We start from the raw sequence: 20689 nt of genomic DNA, 5'->3' as shown, positions 1-20689 counted from the left end.
GGGGAGAAAGGGAGACGGAGGAAGGAAAGTAGAGAGAGAGACAGAGAGAGATGCTTCTCACAAGAAGTGCTGAAGATTCTGGAACAAAATTGTACCAGCCACCAACAAGGTGCAGAATCCATTTCCCAAGAGGATCATTACCATTCTGTGTAATGGCTTCCAACCTAGCACACAGCTCTGCTGGTACACTGCTGGCCAATGGGAAACGTGACTAGCACACAGATGTTTAAACATCAGGAAGGGCCTACACATTCAGAGCTGGTGAAATGTTTTGTGAATGAAAGAGAGCAGGAGGAAGGTAGGCTGGAAAGGCAGTGGAGTGGAGCCCTTTGCATGTGGAAGGATTTGGGGATGAGAAACTGATAAGCTCCAGAACCAGGCTGGGGATCAGGGAATCAATATATCTGCCTGTTCATGGCCTGACCTTGGCTATAGACAGACATAATAATTGTACTGATACCAAAGGGTATTGACAGAAGAACCACCTGTGTGATGCTGTAGTGATACAGGTGTAGCAAAACTGCTCTAATTTTAACCCTACCTCATTCTGGGTTGAAGTCAATGTGACTTAGGTAAGATATACTGCTATAGCAACATGCATATGTAACAGCTATCCTGTTAGCCAAAGCACAATCCTGAGCAGCAGCTCCCCCTGCAAAGTTTGCCCCCATTCTTTGAAAGGCAATATTTTAGCATAGGCCCTTATTTAATTTTTTTTTAAAGTGATGTTGTACTGCTTGTAGACCTGACCATACACCCCTGAAGCCAGTGGAAGTTTTGTAACTGACTTCACTGGGAGCAGAATCAAACCCGCACAGAAGCACAGATGACAGTAGTGACCTGCCATCATTTGGAATGTTAATATAAAATTACCGGAATATGGGGACCTGCAAGCTTTGACATTTTCCTAATCTCTTTAGATTTCAAAAACATGCAAGACCAGCCCACTGAACACCACTGGGCCATTTCAAAGTCCTGATCTGCAGACACCATAAGGATGTTTCCCCAGTCGCATGAGGCAACAGGTCTTCAGCATCTCTCCCCAGAATAGGTTTACATGCATGCTAGAAGTCTTTCTGCTGCCAGAGTGCCATCTACTGGCTGTTTTTATTACATCTTTGCAACTGAAGAACAGCCAACAGGCCAGCCTACCTCTTCACAAAGTGACATTACTGTGTCATCCGACAGGCATCTCACATTGCCAGGACATGACAGTGACAACAACAACTTCTCAGAAAAGGTAAAAGGAGTGCAAATTTAAATCCTGTTCTCCTTCTGGAAGCTCCCTGTTATCAAATGCCATTCCTGCATAATTATCTAAAACAGGGGTAGCCAGCCTGCGACAAGTGCCACAAGTGGCACAGGCAGCTTCTGTATAGCATGCAGCAAACTGGGAAGGGGACAGGCAGCACAAAGGTAGAACAGGCAGGGAACAGAAAGCAGAGCATCAGATCACGCAGGGAGCCCAAGACAGGGAGCAAAAGCAAAGTATCAGCTTGGTCAGAGAGCATAGGGCCAGAAGCAGTTTGGAGGTGCAGTGAACTTTGCAGCAAACTGACTTTGATCTAAAACCAGTTGAAGTCATTCCCACTGACTTCAAAGTATCTTGGATCAGGCTTGTTGTAATAGGATGGATGGCTCTATGTGAAAGCACTGGGGCTGGGTGAAGGGGTACTTGGACTTGTTTCCTTGCTCTGCCAGTCTGACTGTTTAAAAATGAAAGAGAACTTTCTGCAGAGCAGCTCAGAGCTATAGAGTGAAATCTCCCAGGGACACTACAAACCTTGGCACCTTCTGCTCAAAATGCAAGGCACATTTCTGTTCCCTCACCTTCTCTACCACAGGCTTATAGCAGCATTTATGTGGGCAGATGTGTGTGTGAATGTATATCTAACTGTTCTCTGCACAGCTCTACCACTGAGAAGAGGATGATGGGACAAACGTGACAGTTTTTAGTCATGTTAATGAAGGTGCTCAGATCCTGGTGAGAAGCGTGGTATAAAAAACTATAAAAATAGAATAGACTATGGTTGTAGACAGACACACATAATTACTTTGTTTTAACAAGCAGGACTTACAGTTTGTGAGTCCACATCAGTTGATCTGTGTAGTCTTCCCACTTTTAACCCATAGTAAGTAAAGTAACCATAAATGAAACAAGGTGTAGCTTCACTTACCACAAAACAGGAACAGGCACATGCAAGTTACACCCAGTTCAGTTACACAATAGCTCCCTCTCCTTTTTAAAGAAGTTTAACTTTTCACCTCTCCTTGCCTTATGCAACCTTCACATCTTTACTAATCTCCATCTCTCAGTTCCCCACCTGAACTATGGATATAGCTATACTCCCTTTTGGCAACTCTTTTTCTATTTTGTCAAGACTAAGCTCTCAAGGGTTCGGGCTGTCCCTTGCAATGTTTTTGTGTCTGCCAAGCATGACAGTATGCTGTTCTCAACCCAGGCACTATTGTGCTACTGCTAATCATCATGGTCAGAATTCTCATACATATTTATCATCATTGTCCCATTTCAGAATGATCAAAACAAAGGAGAGAAACTATCAGACTGCAAAACAAAAACACAAAGGGCTCATGATGTTTTAAATATAATCCTTTTTTCAACTTTGATTTGTTTCAAAAGTTTGAAAAAAAGTGTACCTCACCACTGCCATCCTTGTATTCTGCAGGGGCAGTGCAGCTAAGTAAACCTAAGATGAAGACTGATAGATAAAAAAGTCACTCATGGTTAGGAGGATAGGGAAGACTCTGCTTTCCTGGCTTATGATGTTCTGGAATCTTTGATTAGTTATACCCTTGCATTAAAAGCTGACTTCTAGCATCCCACTGCCTTTTATAAAATACTGTCTGTTACAGAAAAAGAATGCTTAGTATCAAATTAGAGTTGTGTATAGTACCACAGCTGGATTGTAAAAAGGGCTGTAAAATATTTATAATGAAGAACAAAATGTGTAGGCATAAATATAGATATAGGCTACAGCTAGAGCTGTAGCTTCTGCGCATAAATTTATTACCTGCAGGGTCAGAAAAGAAGGATTTCCTTCATGGGGCCAATGCTAGGTCGCCTCCTCCAAAACTTTAGATTGGGGTTAGCAACTCCCAGCACATGTGCTGAGCCCGGCTCATGAGGCCATTTTGCTCAGCACACCACCACCAGGCTAGGCTCTAGGCAGCTGCTGCCAGCCATGAAGCCCAAGCTGCTCCCAGCAGGCAGCTGGGCAGTTGCAAGCCCTGCTGCAAGCAGACCAGGCTCCGCGGTTGGCAGCAGCTACCCAGAGCCTGGGCCGGCTGCAGCCAGGAGGCTGCAAACATCTGCTCCAGGATCCAGCATTAGCTCCATACTGGCAGGTGCACTCACACCTCGGAGCAGACAGTGGGGGAGGGGCCTGAGGCAGCGTAACCCCAGCCTCTCCCTCCCTGCTGGCACAGAGCTGATGACTGGGCTCTGGAGCCCAGCACAGCTGTTTGTAGCCAGCCTGGGCTCTAGGCAGCTGCAGCAGGCTCCACAGTCCCGGCATCAGCTCCATGCTGGCAGCAAGTGCACGTGCACATCACAGCGGACAGCAGGAGGGCTGTGCTGCCTCAGGCCCTATCCCCACCATCCGCTCCGAGGCGCACGTGCACCTGCTGGTATGGAACTGATGCTGGAGCCCAGAGGAGGTGTTTGCAGCCTCCCGGCTTTGGCCGGCTCAGGCTCTGGGAGCTGCTGCCAACCACAGAGCTCAAGCTGCTTGCAGCAGGGCTTGCAGCTGAGCCTGCCTGACTCCCACCTGCTCCGAGCCCAGGAGCACTGCACCTTTTGCAGGCTTAGCTGTGTAGGGTGGGTGGGTGGTTGGGCCAATGGGCAGGCTCCGGGCCAGGGTCTCGGCCAGCTGCACTGCAGCCCAGGGGCTAGCTCCCTGGGGAAGCACAGGGGCTCTGGCGGGACCAGGGCATTGTTGGTTTGGACTTTGTCCAGTGGCCCAGGAGCCAAGCTCCATGCTCCTGCACATCTGGTTTTGTGTGTTTGTTTGTCTGCCTCTGATTCCGTGCGTCTGTGTGCGCACACATCTTCCTGGTTCTGGATGTGTGTGTGCATGTGCATGTGGGTGTGTTCTGGTTCTCTGTGTTTGTGCATGTGGTTCTCTGTGTGCGTGTGTGTGTGTCTGGTTCTCTCTCTCCTCTTTCTTTTATTTGTCTCTCTTTTCTCTCTCTCTCATTGCAACATGCTCAACAAAAAAGGAATACACAACAACATAGGCAACATTTATGATTATTAAATATACTAATATGCAGTGCATTCTGCCATGTACACCCCCCCCCCACCACCTTTCATTTTGTTTTTCTGGCATGCTGGCACTCCAGGACCTTCCAAGGTAGACATTGTGGGGGTTTTCGGCACTCTGGCCAAAAAACATTGCCTACCCCTGCTTTAGATAGTCATCGGGGCAGAATGCCAGACTGCCTGGATTCTAGGTGTTATTAGGAATAGACAATCCTATGATCCTACCTGCTTGCTTTCTGCCACATTGTCTAGAACCTTTCAGGACATTTGGCTCCCCCTGCTCCTACAGTAATTCCCACCTTGTGGCTCAAGCTGGGTGCCAAGCAGAATTCCCACTTTGCAGGGAATTACATTTTCAACTGAATAGGACTAAAAAACTCACATTTCCCTAGGATCTTGCACCCTAAAAGCTCTCCAGTCCTGCAGCTGCTCAGTGAAACTGAAGTACTTATCTATTTCACTGAACATCTGAAGGCAACACCCAGGATCCAGGGCTCCCAGGAAGCTCTATCGTGTACACTGTCCTGGACGGAATAATTCTGGAAGCCTGTCCCAACACTTCTGAGTCTCAGCTTTATAGCAGGAAGGAAGCCTGAAAGTTTGGAAGCCCTGCCCCACAAGGGGTTTTCAGGCTCCCAGACCCATGGCAGAGATCCTGGAGGCTCCAGCATGCCTGGCTGCCCCAGAGCCTTGGATTCTGGAGTTCAGAGGGGTCCCCGTTCCTGGGGACTGCTTAACAAACCTGCCTCCATGCAGCAGGCCCTGAAGCAAGCTGCACTTCCATCAGTGAGCTGTGCTTCCAAAGTTCCCAGCTCCCATGCTGACCCACTAGATGTGTTGTTCCAAGACCAGGGACCCTAAGCCTCCAGCATTCCTGGCTTGGGGGCTAATAACCCAGGTGGACTCATCCTGGGCCACGAAGCCTGAGCCTCCATCATCCCCAGCTCCAGGACAGACATACACCTGGCAAATCTGCCACAGACCCTGGAATTGCGGGGTCTGTGGCTCTGGAGCTGTCTTGCTTGGTGAGTTTGTTCCAGAGTTATATACCATGGAAATACTTAGCAAGTCTCCAGCCCTGGGGCAGTCCAACAGGAATGCAGGCAGATTCTGTGAGGAACCTCCCTCTGGTTAAAGTTCTTTGAACTAGGAATGTTTTGTATTAAATATTCAGCCAGAGGCATAAGTAGGAATTTTAGCACTCGGGGTGGAGGGGTAGGAGTATGACGTTGCCAAAGGCTTACTTCCTCACATAAAGGTGCTGCTATGGTGGCACAGGCTTCCCAGGAGCTTCCATTCTGGAATCCCCTCTCAATCAGCCCCTAGAGCTGATGCCCTGCTCTCCCACCCCTGATTGTGCTATTACATTTGGGGCTCAGAAAATCTAAATGCATCAGAAAATTTCCACCCAGTGATGTGGTGGCTCCACTCACCTATGCTTCCTTGGGCCTATGGTTTGCATACACAGACTAACTGCTCCTGGTTCAGCCTCCTCTAAGACCTGCACTGGCTGCTTTAGAACAAAATTATCAGTCACGGAAAAAAAAATTAAATAATGCAACAAGAGGAAGTGGCGTTACCCTGACCAGTAGTGTAACAATGGGTGGCTGAGTGGGGCATGAACCCCAGACACTAAGTTGAGGGGAGGTAGCACTGGAATGGAACTGAGGGGTGCCTCAGCACAACACCCTGCACCTTCTACACTCCTGCCCTGGGGAGGGTAGAGAAGCAGTGATGATGCACAGTGCAGGAGCAATGGCTGGAGATTCGCTGCTATGAGGAAAGGTGTCACCCTCTTTTGGGGCACTGAAAACCAGAGGTTTTTTGTTTGCTTGATACAAATATTGGTGGCAAAAACAAATAAAAATACTACCTTCCACAGCAGTGAACCCCTGGCCTTGCCTCCACTGCACAGTGCTACCACTTCTCTGCTGGAGCCAGAAAAAAAAAAAAAAAGGGGGGGGGGGAGCAGTACTGCCCAGTTACACCTCTGACCCTAGCTGCCTGAATACTATAACAGCCTTAAACTTAAGCTGCAGAGTTAAAGAAAATCTGAAAAAAATACATTGCAGAAGGGCTTTGGGCACAATTCTCTGCTACTGCCCATGGGATGCTTCAGTGGCATTTGGCTCCAAATACCAGCAAATACCCTTTGTTTTCTCCACAACCACAAAGGTTTCTCTCAAACTGTGCCCAAATTTCACCCTAACCAGAGATCCACTATAGCCCTGAGGTTTCAGAAGCTGAGGTGTTAACTCAAGGGGGTCTGGGGATTGCCTCATCCTAGTGTCCAGACAAAGATAGGTATTTCCTTTCTGCTGTATGCTCATTAACACAGTCTTTTTCAAGTAACAGTTTTGTCTGACTCATGTTACTGCCTACACCCCGCTCACGCTCATGAGCTGCCTACATGGTTATTAGACTTCCCTTTGTCAGTGCTAATGACTCCCAAACACCATCCTCTTGGATAAATGCCTGGACATGTCACCTAGGCAGACCTGAGCTGCTGACTTCTCACGGCCAATCACATAACTTATTTAAAAAGAAATTATACAGAGGAAACAGATCACAGAGGCCTGTAAAATTAATACAAAGCTATAAATTATGCATCCAAATTTAACTAACTGCCACAACTTCCTTCAGCTGTTTACCCGACACAACCATGCCAGGCACCAAGGTCGATGTCAAAACAGAGGGAAGGAGAAGAATTTAAAGCCACATTAAGTTAAATATGTAATTTTCTATATAACAGCACAAAGCTACCACCATCAATGCACACTGCTGCTGTTCATTACAAAGACCCTAGGAATCAAACTTCTGATTAAAAAAAAAAAAATCAATGTTACTGTCACTCCTGAGGGGAAAAAATAAAACAACCTTGTAATTGCTTTCTTCTGTGATGAACAAGCATCACACCTCACAATTTGGAAGTGGGGCTTCCTGCTGTTCTTTGGTACTAACTTTATCCCTGCTCCTCACTAGAAGCCCTTGCAGCCAAGGGGGGTGAATTTCAAAGGCACAGATGGCCATGAGATAGTGCGTATTGCCTTTCAATGACTGCCTGGTGCATTTGAAATCTTCCCCAAGAAGCCTGCCTTTCCACTACTTTGTGACCTGTGCTGGCATTTTCACCTGGACAACACAGCCTTAAATTTCCACCATTCTGATCTAATAGGGTTTTATACCCAGTTTGTGATTAATATCAGGGCCAAGGCCTTGATCTTCTGTGCCCTGTTTCAAAGTACATGCACGTACAAACAACATTTGCATATACTTCATCCTGATGATGTGTTTGCTGAGACACAGGTCTGAAGAGAAAGGTCCTACAAAGCTGAGACAGCATGACATTCAAATCCCCTCCTGCCTATCTGTATCTACCCTTAGAATCCTCAAATCCAGATAAAAAATGACACAAACCAAATAGATTAGGCTGAGAAATGCATAGAGTGTGAGACACTTTAGAGTTCCTTCCCTCCGGGATCTGAAAAGGCACTGAGAGCACTGAAGGAAGATTCTCAATGCCCCAAAGATGAAGATAAGCCATATAATGTTTGTATAGAGAGCACAGAGAGACTAAGTAACTTGCCCAAGGCTGTGCTGCAAGCCTGTGGCAGAGCTGGGAAAAGAACCAATGGGTGAATCTCTCTCTTCCTTCTCTTCCCCCCCTCTGCCACACACACACTTCTCAGTGGCTGATGTCTTATGACATTTGCCTTTCCGAATAAAAGGAGAGATATGATAAGGGTGTCTTCACAAGTCAGATTAAATGTCAAAACAGAGATCAACCACTATATAATCTACCTCTTTTCTCTCTCTTTACTGTTCTTCAGTAAAGCCATGAGCGTTTAGAAGGCACAGAGATCACAGGGTCCACATACTGGTAAACCTGTGATAACCTGTCAGTTAAGAGAACGAAGCACATTTAGGCCTCATTAGACTGCCCTGGCACTGGGCAGGGGCTTTAAAGTAGGCATGAATGACATTTTTCAAAACCTGTTAAGGCCTCTTAAAGCAGTGTAAAGGGACCCTGGGATAAATGAGAATCAGATCCATAACTGTGTACCCTTCTCCAGCCAAGTTTTTATAAGCTTGCATATCACCCATGGTATTCGAGCATCTCCCACTCGGTCCATAAGCTACAAACAAAAGAGCTTTCTTAAATACATTGTGTCATAAAATAAATTATAGCTGAGAGATGCAGCTTTCCAGGAGTTCAAGCTGTGTAAGTGACTTTAATGTGCTGAACATCCATAGTGCACTTCCTCTGCAGGAAGAGCACAGAACAGCATTTGCAGCACTGGAACAATTAGGATTGTGATATGCAAGCAGCAAGATCAGCTGCATAATGCCACAAGTGTCGCAATCGCAAGATACAGCAGAGGCATTTTCCCTTCTCCGGCCACCTGGAACCATGCTCACCAGCCTCTCCAAGGCTTTCAGTCCTGTTTGCTCTGGGTTTTCTTTAAAAATAGGATGATACTTGGAAGAAACCCACAGGGAGGGCCAGCACAGTCTGCATGGGACCTAATAGGAACTTGTTTCATGTTGCACTCTCATCCTTCAAGAATATAAAATGGGGATGATGGGGGGAGAATGACAAATTAAAGTATGACACACATCTCAAGGCTGGGCTAAGTGCTTATAGCCTTGTTGTTCACAGTTGACTGCCTAGTAGCTATATAATATTAGCTAACAAGAACTTTGTATGGTGGCAGATAAGGTCATGACAGGGCATAGTGCGTCTATTCAAAATATTAAAGGCATGAAAAAGAAGAAATTAAGGGGAAATGTATGCACTCCTGTACACCTTCATCTTGCTCAAACATTACCAATAACGTATTTCAGTGCCCCAGAAGACTTTCCCTTCTGTCTCCAGCAGACTCTAAAAGCAACGCTTCCACCAGCTCCCTCCAAAACTCCAGCACTCTCCCACTCCCAACTGAATGGCATGCAATAATAAGGCATGGGGCTACTTATTCAAAGGTGACAAGAAAAAGTATCAAATAGCTGTTCATTAAGTAACGCTATCCATTCTCTGTACAGTGGGAGGCAGGGATCAGGTGGAAAAATTAGTAGGTGATCATGGAATTAAAACATTGTATCACAATGCATGCCACAAGAAGGCTAAATTAAAAGCACTCAGGCACCATTAATTTTGGCATTTCCCAACTTCTGAGTGCTTAGCTTTGTCACTATTGTTCTTTAGAGGCTGTTACTACCACATAATTTCCTCGTTAAAAAAGGAAAAACCCCTGAAAACACCCCAGAAATTCCACCCTGAACATCACCTGGACACAAACATGGTTCATCAGCAAGGCTGGGACCTTAAAATCCTGAGGAGAGTGTGAAAACCCCATCACACCTTCTACTCTTTAGGGTTTTTCAGCCTAATCCAATACACTCACTCTCAAAACACCTTCCAGCTGGCTCCTAGTCATAATCCACCTCCCTTCCCCTCGTTCCCAATCCCAGGCTCTGACCCTAGCTTCCTACCACAGTTTCTCTTTCCCCCCTCCAGTCTTAGTCTCATTGGGCTCTTTGTCCTTCTTGAATGAAAATCTACAGCAAGTTCTGTCTTCCCTGAAATGTGGGTCAAGGCGTAATTCTGCTCAAGCTGGTAGACCTTCAAGCATGCCCAGATAAATTCCTTTCCATCTCTTCCATTTGCCTCCTTTGCTTGGGAATCAGGGGGAATGCCAGCAGGGTCACTGAGAGCATGGAAACCTTCCTAGCCTTGGTTCTGGCATGTGGGCCCACCCAAGCCAAGCAGTCATTTCATAGTGCTTTGAGTTGTGCCAAGCTTAGTTGCTCTCTGGGGTCAACAGAAGAAGCTGTGAAAGGTTCAAGCAGTTAAAAACCTAAGTCTCTTCTGAGTATGTGTAAACTGCAGTTATTCAAAGGCTAATTGATTGACCAAATTTGAGTGCATTTTCTCAAGGTATTTACCGGCAGACCTGACCAGAAATGTTCCAACAAAGAAAGATTCATCAGAAAACACTAATTTGTTAAACCCAAAATAATTCATTCTAAATATCTGGGGTTCAAAGAGTCTTCGCTGGATCAAAGACAGGGCTTCCACAAAACCCTACTGCATTCTTGGTGTACTACCTCAAGGACAGAGATCTAGCGTCAAGCCAGCCTGACCCAAAGACCCTGGAGTTACAGAATCCTTAGCCTTGGGCCAATCTACTTGGCAGGCCCCTGATACATGTTACAGTTGTGGTGCAATTAATGTGTTAATCACAGCATAAATAGTAACAGTGATACACATTCAGCTGATTTATGGCACCATAAAATGGCAAACCAGCCACAAAGTTTCTACAAAAAATATGGAACATTTATCTTTTTTTTCATAGACATTAGGGCTGGAAGGGACCTCGGAAGATCATCAAGTCCAGCCCCCTGCCCAAAGGGCAGGAAGTCAGCAGGGGTCATAGGATCCCAGCAAGATAGGCATCCAAATGTCTCTTAAAGGCGTTCAAAGTAGGTGCTTGAGCCACTTCCAGCGGCAGTCTATTCTAAACCTCGGGGGCTCGGACAGTAAAGAAGTTCTTTGTTATATCCAGCCTGAAATGGTCACAGAGGAGTTTGTGACCATTCGATCTTGTCATACCTTGGGACACTCTGGTGAACAATCATTCTCCCAGATCCTGGTGAACACCTCTGATAAACTTATAGTTGGCCACCAGATCACCCCTGAGCCTGCGCCTTTCCAGGCTGAAGAGTCCCATAGCTCTCAGCCTCTCATCGTAAGGTCTGTTTTCCTGTCCTCTGATCATGCGCGTGGCTCTCCTTTGCACTCTCTTAAGCTTCTCCACATCCTTTTAGAATTGTGAAACCCAAAACTGGACGCAGTACTCCAGCTGCAGCCTCACCAAGGCCAAGTACAATGGGAGAATGATGTCCTGGGATTTGCTTAAGAAGCACCTATGGATGCAAGCCAGCGTTTTGTTTGCTTTACTAGCTGCAACATCACATTGAAGGCTCATGTTCATCTTGTGGTCAACCATGACCCCTAAGTCCCTTTCATCCAAAGTGCTAGCCAGTGTAGCACTGTGGAGCTTATAAGCATGCTGTGGGTTTTTCCTCCCAAGGTAGAGAACCTTGAATTTTTCAGTGTTAAATGCCATCAGGTTCTCATCTGCCCATTTCTTGAGCCTGTCAAGGTCAGCCTGGATTGCCCTCCTGTCCTCAGGTGTGGATGCTTTACCCCAAAGTTTGGTATCATCAGCGAACTTGGCCAGTCCACTTCTGACGCCAATGTCCACATCATTAATGAAGATGTTGAACAATATAGGCCCAAGGACAGAGCCTTGAGGGACCCCACTGGTCACAGGGTAGCACAACGATTGACTTCCATCAACCACCACTCTCTGGGTCTAACCACATAACCAATTCCCCAGCCAGCAGATAGTGGAGAAGCCGATGCAACAGTTGGCCAGTTTTGCTAAGAGGTGATCATGGGATACCAGATCGAACGCTTTTTTAAAGTCAAGATATATAATATCAATCTCTTCCCCCTTGTCCAGGTGATAGGTCACCTAGTCGTAAAAGGAAATAAGATAGGTCAAGCAAGACCTATATGTGACAAACCTATGTTGGCTATCCCTCAGGGTTTTGCCATCGGGCAGTCTGTTGAGAATGGCCTCTTTGATAATCTTTTCTAAGATCTTCCCTGGGATAGAGGTCAGGCTATGGGCCTGTAGTTTGCTGGATCCACTTTCCTCCCCTTCTTGAAGATCTTGTGGCTCCTTTGTACAGTGCCATAAATCAAACCTGTAGCACTCCCATGCTGATGCCCCCAATCAGCTGATTGCCAGCTTCAGCGTGGATACAGGGGTCAGCTTTGGGACCAAGACAGCCCTGGTCCTGATGCCAAAAATCAACTGATAGGAGTGTGGGTTGTAAGGTTTCCTGGTTGGCAACCCCTGAGCCCATCAGCCTTTACTGTCTTGCTCTATAGCCCCTGTGGGGGGCTAAACACACTTTTTAGACATCCTGGGGCACTGGAGCCCCAGGATGGAGGAGAGGCTCCCTAATCCCAGGGTTCTGGGTCTCTGGGGACATCTAAAATCCATGCATGCAGCTGGGCTGTCTCAGGGTTGGACTGACAATCAGCTGATTTGCAGACCCAGACCCAATTGTCCCAGGTGGGTTTGAGACCCAGAGCTGTCAGAGTGGGTCTGACAATCAACTGATTGTTGGACCCAGCCATGATAACTATGGGTTGGTTCAAGAGGGGCTAGGAGCCCTGGGTCTGGGACAGAGCCACCCCCAGTCCAATCTGTAGGATCAGGTTGGGGGTAGCTCAGCAGTGGCATGAATGGGATCAGAAGAATTGTATGCCCTATCCCAGATGTGCATGGCAGGAGGTGTACTGTTTGGGATGTGGCATACAATTGTTCCAATCCCATTTGTGTTATTGTTTGACTGTCTGCCAGGGGTCCCAGGAATTCAGAGTCCCTGGCTCTGGGACAGCCAACCATGCTACAACTTCCAGGCTCTCTGCAATGCAGTCAGGAGGCCCTAGGAGACCCCACTGAGACAGCCTCAGCTCCTGGCTCCATAGCTAGGATCCTGGAAACATAAGAACTACAGCTAGAGATATGTCAGTGTTTCCAAAAAGGACATGCTTGAAATTTCTGGTTTGCAGAAGAGTTCCAGCTTCCCCATGAACTGGAACCCCTGCTTTTGGTCCAACTCTACTTACAACTAAGGAATTTAAGAGCAGCCATATATATAAGTACATTGTTTTAAGCAAACTGGTTCAAAATGATGCCTATAGGGCTTTGAAACTTCAAAGGTGGACTGAGCATAAATTGAAGCATTCAAGTAGCCCAGCTGAACTGCTTATTTGACAACGGGGGCATTATCAATTAGATTAATGACACTTCTGACCTGTCATCATTCCATTCCAGAAACTGTTAGCATCATTTGCTAGTGTGAGAAGAACCCAACCCAATATGAAACACACTATGGGCCATGATTATCCCATAATGTCTATCAGCTAGAAAGCAGACAATGCATTTTCCCATACTATCCAGAACTGAGGGAACTTTCTATTAGGGCTGTGCAAAATTTCGCTGGCTGTTTGTTTCGACACTGTTTTGACTTGTTTCAAGCTCGAAATAGCGAAATTGAAATGAAACAAAGGGCTTTGAAACAGCCTCAAAACAAAATAAGGGCAGTTGAAACATTTCAAAACTTTTGAAACATTTAGAGTTTCAAATCCGAATCTGGGCTTGCCTGCAGGGAAACAGAAAGTAAGGAGAGGGTGGGGGAAGAAGGGGGAAGGAGTGCCTTCATATTGACTGTGTATCTGGCCAGTAACTGTAATCCTTCCCTGAGGTCCCTTCCAATCCCAGTGCTCTGGGGGAAGGAGGGAAAAACAGCATAAAAGGCAGCATTGTTTGAACTGGCCTGCTTTCTGTCACCCATATCACAAGTTTTGCTTGCCAGCAGCCTCAGGTGCAGTTTCCCAGAAACCCCTGCGCCTATCTCCTTGAAATTTGCAGGCTTTGTGGCCTCAGCAGGGGCTACACCTGCAATTTTTACCCTGCTGTGCCTTACACACATGCTTGACACAAATTTTGCTTTCAAGATTTTGAGGTGCAGTTTCCAAGAAATCCCTGCACCTATCACCTGGAAACTTGGCAGGCCTCACGTCCTCAGAAGGGGCTACCATCCCTGCAATTTTCATCTGAATCAGGCAAGAAATGACAAAGTTATAGGCAGTTACGTGCTTCCCATTATAGCCTATGGGTGAAACAGCGTTGAAACAGCTTCAACAAAACGAAACAGAACAGTGGTTTTGAAATTAAACCAAACTCAAAACAATATACTGTTCCATCAAAACATCGAAATGGAAGTCGAAACAAAATGGTGCCGTTTTGAGCAGCCCTATCTTCCATATTCCAGTTTATTCAATATATTATCTTCTTCCCAAGAGCAAAACATTCAACTAAACTCCCTTTAGCACAAGGCTCTGCATCCACAGACACCTTCCATTCCCCTAGTTCATGTATTGCATACAAAGTGAATGCCTTGGAGAGTCAGGGCTGTACATATGAGCCAACAGAGAGTCCCAAAACTTGCTCTTTTCCAAAGCACACAGGTGTAATTCCACAATCGCCAATTCCATAAGAGGCTTGATTTCCTCTGTCCTCCTGTCAGACCTTCTCTGGTTCTATAGTGAGCCAGGGAATGCCAGACCTTTGCTCCCTTACACCTCCAATTTCTATATCTATTTCATAACAAGACATTCTATGCTTCGCACTTCCTGAAGATTGTAGCACCTCTCAGACTAACGCACTCTGCCTTAGGCTACTATGCTTCACAACACAGTTGAAGAGGCATGAAATAATCACCCATTAATAAACTGCCTGGAGTGCCCTGCTGCTTTATTTAGCTTTCCAAGTCAGTCCCTAATTAGCATTCCCAGTAACATCCCTACTGCTGAAGGCAAATGCATAAGTCTTTCACTTCCTGGATTGTATTTAGAGTCAGGCTTGTTGCTTTCCACTAGGCAAAAATGACCTGTGCACCCCCAAAAGCAAGACACTTGCTGCAAGATAGAACCAAGAACTCTCAGGCTTAGGCTAAGGAGAAAGGGGTCCTTTACTGTCACAGTGACTCCTTGACTTAACTCACACAGCCTTTTTGTCTCCTCATCCTCCTATCACCAGCCCACCACTCATGTCTCCATCCAGGAGGTGGAAGCACTTTACAGGGATAGAGAGAATCCTATCAGTGGAACATAAATAGACAAATCGCATGAGGGAGGCATGCACAGCAGTTCCAGTCCTCAACTGAAAAGTCACAAAACCAAATCATCATGAGTGGACCAGTCAGAGTTTAAAAAGATTCCCTTTGAGAAAACTCAAGGCACTTGCAAGCACTTTTTGAAATATGCCCACTTTGCAAACCCCCTTGGGTGACACCAAAACACCCTAGAAGCTTCTCCCCAGTACAGGAGCAGGAAGGGAATAAAGGCTGGGTTGGTCCCTACAGCTCTTTGATCCCCAACTGGTAGAAAAGTCTTTGGAGCCATGGTGCCATTCATCAGAACAAATCTTACACTGAAAATAAGATCATGCTCTGGCTGGCTGAGGGACCAGAAAAGTAGACTTGTGGCTTGAGACAACCCCTGGCCTCCATCCCATCTTGTGCTGGCCACAGTGAAGTTAAACTGGTGGATCTTGTCCTTGTCTTGGGTTCTGTCTGAATACAGATAAACCAGTGCCTTCCACACAAATGTAAAACCCTTGAGTATTAGGATTACAGCTCACTCCTGAAGAAAAGCACAGAACCTGAGAATGTCCTGTTTCTTTCCTTTCACATTCCCGCTTCCAAGGTCCATGGCCAGGAAAAGCTAGATGCAGTAACCTCAAAAGGCAGACAACACTGCTCTTTACTTTAGCTGGAGAAGAAACATTGGCTAGCTGGATTGCCATGCAAGGTGCTGCTCCTGATGGTGCAGTGAATTGGCTGCCCTCCCAAACAGATTCCATCCTCCCAACTCAAACACACCAAGAGACCCAAAGATAAGCCCTGACCTAACACCAGCTGCAAACCCAAGCAAAGAAAGAGCAACTGTCTCCAGGAAAGCAAAAGCTTATAGCCCCAAGCGCTGGCCCTACTTGCCTCCCCAGCAGTAGGGACAGAGGGGGTGAAACTGAGTTAATAATAGAAACCATCCCATATACAGATGAGACTTACAGAGAAGCAAATCTTCATTCCCTGGGAACTTTGTATCTCCCACTCAAAGCTAACAGCTGTGTAGACCTTCACCAACACCCTAACATCCCAATAAACACAGATCCTTTTAACCCTTATCCACCCCTTCCATCTCAAACAAACCTTTAGGAACCCAACCAGATGCCAACTAAACCTTGGACAGGACTAAACCTTGGATGAGACCTCTGGACAAGACAGAAAGAAAAGCCTTCGCTCCAAACGGTTTCTCTCTCCAGCCTCCTTATGTGAACATTTTTCACCCACCAGAAGCAATGTGTGCAGGGGAAGCTCCTGAATCCTGGCCTGAAGCTCAGATGTTAATCCTTCAGGTAAACATCCCACACTGAAGGAGCAGAATACAAGATGAATGAGAATCTGCAGCATCTCCTATCATCCCGGCAGCATGGATTCAGGAATCATCCAGCTCATACCACTGGACCTTCAAATATGCACAGACAAATTCCCCACTCTCAGCAAAAGGCTGGGAACTGAGAGAGTCCTGGAAGAGTGAAGAGAGACCCACACAATGTCTCAGAGAAGGAGGGATTTGCAGAGCCTAGTTAGCCTTCAGCATTATGCAAAGAACATCTAGGTTCAAATCCATGGTATGGACAGTGCTATGGGAGAGTTCAGGAATAGTCCACAGGAAACATCTCAGCTTCAGCCACAGAGCAAATAAACTACTCATATTGTCATCTATGACACCCCGTTTTTCATGTCTGAGAAGCACAGCCTAGACTAGAAGACAGTGCAGAAAAGATAGCACCATTCTCCTTTGCTTTTGTCACACCCACATTTCTCCTACACCCAATAAAGACTTCACACTAGCAGAGGTAATTCACACTATAAAGATATTTTTCCCTGTTTGCAAGCCTCCTTTGGGGCTGTCTGGATTGGCAGGCCCCAGGCCTTCCCAGCAAGACAGGGAGGAGCAAGCCAGGGAAACTGGATTTGTTCTTCCCTTCTATGCCTACTGTTTCATAGTTCATAGTTTCATATTTGGTAGGGTCAGAAGGGACCTGAGCAGATCACCAAGTCCACCCCCCTGCCATAGGCAGGAAAGGATGCTGGGGTCAAACAACCCCAGCAAGGTGTCTATCTAGCCTCCTTTTGAAGACCCCCAGGGTAGAAGCGAGCACCACTTCCCTTGGAAGTTGGTTCCTGATCCTAGCCGCCCTGACTGTGAAGTAGTGCCTCTTGATGTCTAGCCTGAATCTACTCTCCGTCAACTTATGGCTGTTATTCCTAGTTACTCCCAGTAGTGCTTGGGGGAACAGGGACTCTCCCAGTGCTTGGGGAAACAGGGACTCTCCCATTGCCTGCTGGTCTCCCTTGGCCGGTTTATAGATGGCCACCAGATCCCCTCTCAGCCTTCTCTTGTGGAGGCTGAACAGGTTCAGGTCTTATAGAATCTGCTTGTAGGGCCTGCCCTGCTGTCCCCTGATCATGCAGGCGGCCCTTCTCTGGACCCTCTCGATGCTGTCCATATCTCTCCTGAAGTGCGGCACCCAGAACTGGACACAGTACTCCAACTGCAGCCTGATCAATGTCTTATAGAGGGGGAGGATCACCGCCTTGGACCTGCTTGTGATGCATCTATGGATGCATGACAAGGTGCGGTTAGCCTTCCTGACTGTGTCCCCACGTTAGCGGCCCATGTTCATTTTGGAGTCTATAATGACTCCAAGATCCTTTTCTGCCTCTGTGCTGACAAGAAGGGAGTTCCCCAGCCTGCAGGTATGCTGCTGGTTCTTCCTCCCCAGGTGCAGTACCCTGCACTTGTCAGTATTGAATCCCATCTTATTCTCATCCGCCCACCCCTGTAACCTGTCCAGATTCAATTGCAGCCTGTCCCTCCCTTCTAGCATGCCCACTTCTCCCCACATGTTAGTGTCATCTGTGAATTGGAACAAGGTGCTTTTCACCCCCTCGTCCAAGTCACTGATGAAGATGTTGAATAGTGCAGGCCCGAGGAACGAGCCCTGGGGGACCCCACTGCCCACATCCCTCCGGGTTGAAAATGACCCGTCCATCACCACTCTCTGGGTGCGGCCCTCCAGCCAGTTTGTGACCCATCTGACTGTGTAGGCATCGACACCACAGTCGCCTAATTTTTTAACAAGAATGGGGTGAGAGACAGTGTCAAAGCCTTCCTGAAGTCCAGAAAGACTACGACCATCACGATACCTGCGTCCAAGGATTTTGTGACCTGGTCATAGAAGGCCACCAGGTTGGTCTGACAGGACCTGCCTCGAATGAACCCATGTTGGTTGCCCCTAAGCATACACTCCCCTGCTTGCCCCTCGCAGATGTACACCTGGATGATTTTCTCAAAGAGCTTCCCCAGGACCTAGGTAAGACTAACAGGCCTATAATTTCCTGGGTCCTCCTTCCTCCCTTTTTTGAAAATGGGAACCACATTGGCCCTTTTCCATTCCTCTGGCACCTCGCCAGAGCACCACGAGTGCTCGTAAAGCTGTGCCAGGGGTCCCGCAATGACCTCTGCTAATTCCCTGAGCACTCTGGGGTGGAGAGCATCTGGACCTGCTGATCTGAACACGTCCAGTCCCACCAGAAGTTTCCCAACTAGGTCCTCTCTGACCCTGGGCCTGGCTGTGCCTCCCCTGGGACCGTCGGGGATCCCGGTGGGGGGGAATGACCTGGTCCCTGCTCAGAAAAACGGAGGCAAAGAAATTGTTAAATAGGTTAGCTTTGTCATCTGATGAGACCACCAGATTTCCAAGCGTGCCCTACAGAGGCCCCACGTTACCCGGAACCTTCTTTTAACAACCTATGTATTTAAAAAAGGATTTCTTGTTATCCTTGATCCAGGTTGCTAGTCCCAGTTCCATCTCCGCCCTGGCCTTCCTAACAGCCCCTCTACAATACTGAGCAACGGAGGTAGTCTTCCCTGGTGATGGCCCCTCCCTTTCATCGGATGTATGCCTCCTTCTTAGCTTTGAGACATTTCTGGATGCTTTTGGTGAGCCATGGGGGCTTTTGAGCACTGTTGCCCCCTTTGACCCTTGTTGGGATTGCCACCCTTTGGGCTTGGAGCATCGTCTCTGTGCGGGCCAGGTCTGACCCCGGGCCCTTTTCGTCGCTCTGCACACGGGCTGTGGCCGGTAGCCCGGGCAGGCCGGATCGGAGAGGGAGGTCGCCGAGCTAGAATTAGGCACAGACATGTAACGGTTGATTTTAAGATTGTTTTACTTACACCGAGATGGTCGTGGTGTAGGCTGAGAACTTGCTTGAGTTGCGGTTACAACAGAAAACACGAACACACGTGGAGGTTGCAAGGCTCCACGCAGACAGAACACGAACAATCACGTGGAGCTTGCTAGGCTCCACGCAGACAAACTCCGGATGTCCAGGACAAGCACGCATTAAACTCGTCGTTACGTCTTATAGTAGGCTCCGTTCGAAGACGGGAAGAGGTGGGCGGTGGATCAGGCCGCCAAACTCCTCTGAGCGACACACAGGGTTTCTATTACCCTGCCACGCACACCCAGAGTCCCCACGAGATGGATGCGGGGTCCTCTTCAGCTTGGGCGGAAACTGCTCAAGCCTCTTATACGGCTAGCAGGCCAATCGCTAGCCGCCATGTGTGAATAATTTAGCACTAGCCAATTGCGGGGCACAAATTTGCATACGATGAGCGGGAAATCTTTGCACCGTGCATTTCTGTGTTGCAAAGGGAAATGCACCCTGCAAAGATCGCTGCAAAGTGGCGGGAACACTCCTTTGCACGCGGGTTCTCTGCGCAGCAGAACTCCTTCGTGCAATGAAGTTGCAAACCCACAGGGATAATTCTTAGTGCCGAAGCACACACAAAAAAAAATCAGACCTTGGGTCATGACAGTCTCCTTCAGGAACAACCACTCTTCTTGGACTCCCAACTCCCCTCCCCTCCAGGACCTCAGTGCCTCCCCGACTAGTCTCCTTAGCTCAATGAAATCTGCCCTCCCGAAGTCCAGGGCTGCTGTCTTGCTGCAGGCCTTTGCCACCCTGCACTGGATGGTGAATTCCAGTAGGCGATGAGCGCTGTCGCCCAGGTGATAGAGCACCAGCAGTCCCCTCACCAGGTCATCGCTTGTGGCCAGGACCAGGTCTAACAAGGCATTTTCCCTGGTGGGACTGTGCACCTCCTGGGTTAGATGGAGGTCCTGTAACACAGCTAGGAACTTATGTGAGCGGTCAAACCTGCCTGACTGCTTCCCAGCAAATGTCTGGATAGTTTAGGTCACCCATGATGACCACATCCTTTGACTTAACTGCCTCCACGAGCTGACCTGAGAATTCCCGGTCTAGCTCTTCCCCTTGGTTGGGTGGTCTGTAGTAGACCCCCACCGTTAAGTCCCTTTCCCCCCAACCCCCTTGTATTCTGACCCAGAGCATTTCAGTCTGCCCCTCCTCTGACCCAGTGCTACTCGTTGTGGATGTGAATTGTTCTTTGACATAGAGCACCACATCCCCGCCTTTCCTCCCTGTTCTGTCCCTCCTGTACAGCCTATAGCCCTTGGTGTTCACCGCCCAGTCATGCATTGGATCCCAACTGTCACAGGTGGGAAGAGAAATTGGGGAACAGGTCACTGACACTGCTGTGCCATGTCAACTGCCTCACTTGTGCCCTGTCCTCTTCCCCTGACCATGTGGTTTTGTTGACTTGAC

This window comes from Alligator mississippiensis, chromosome 5 (assembly GCF_030867095.1).
Source record: "Alligator mississippiensis isolate rAllMis1 chromosome 5, rAllMis1, whole genome shotgun sequence".
In the NCBI taxonomy this organism is placed as follows: domain Eukaryota; kingdom Metazoa; phylum Chordata; order Crocodylia; family Alligatoridae; genus Alligator; species Alligator mississippiensis.
The sequence above is the reverse complement of the archived record's forward strand: the minus strand, read 5'-3'. Positions refer to the sequence as shown.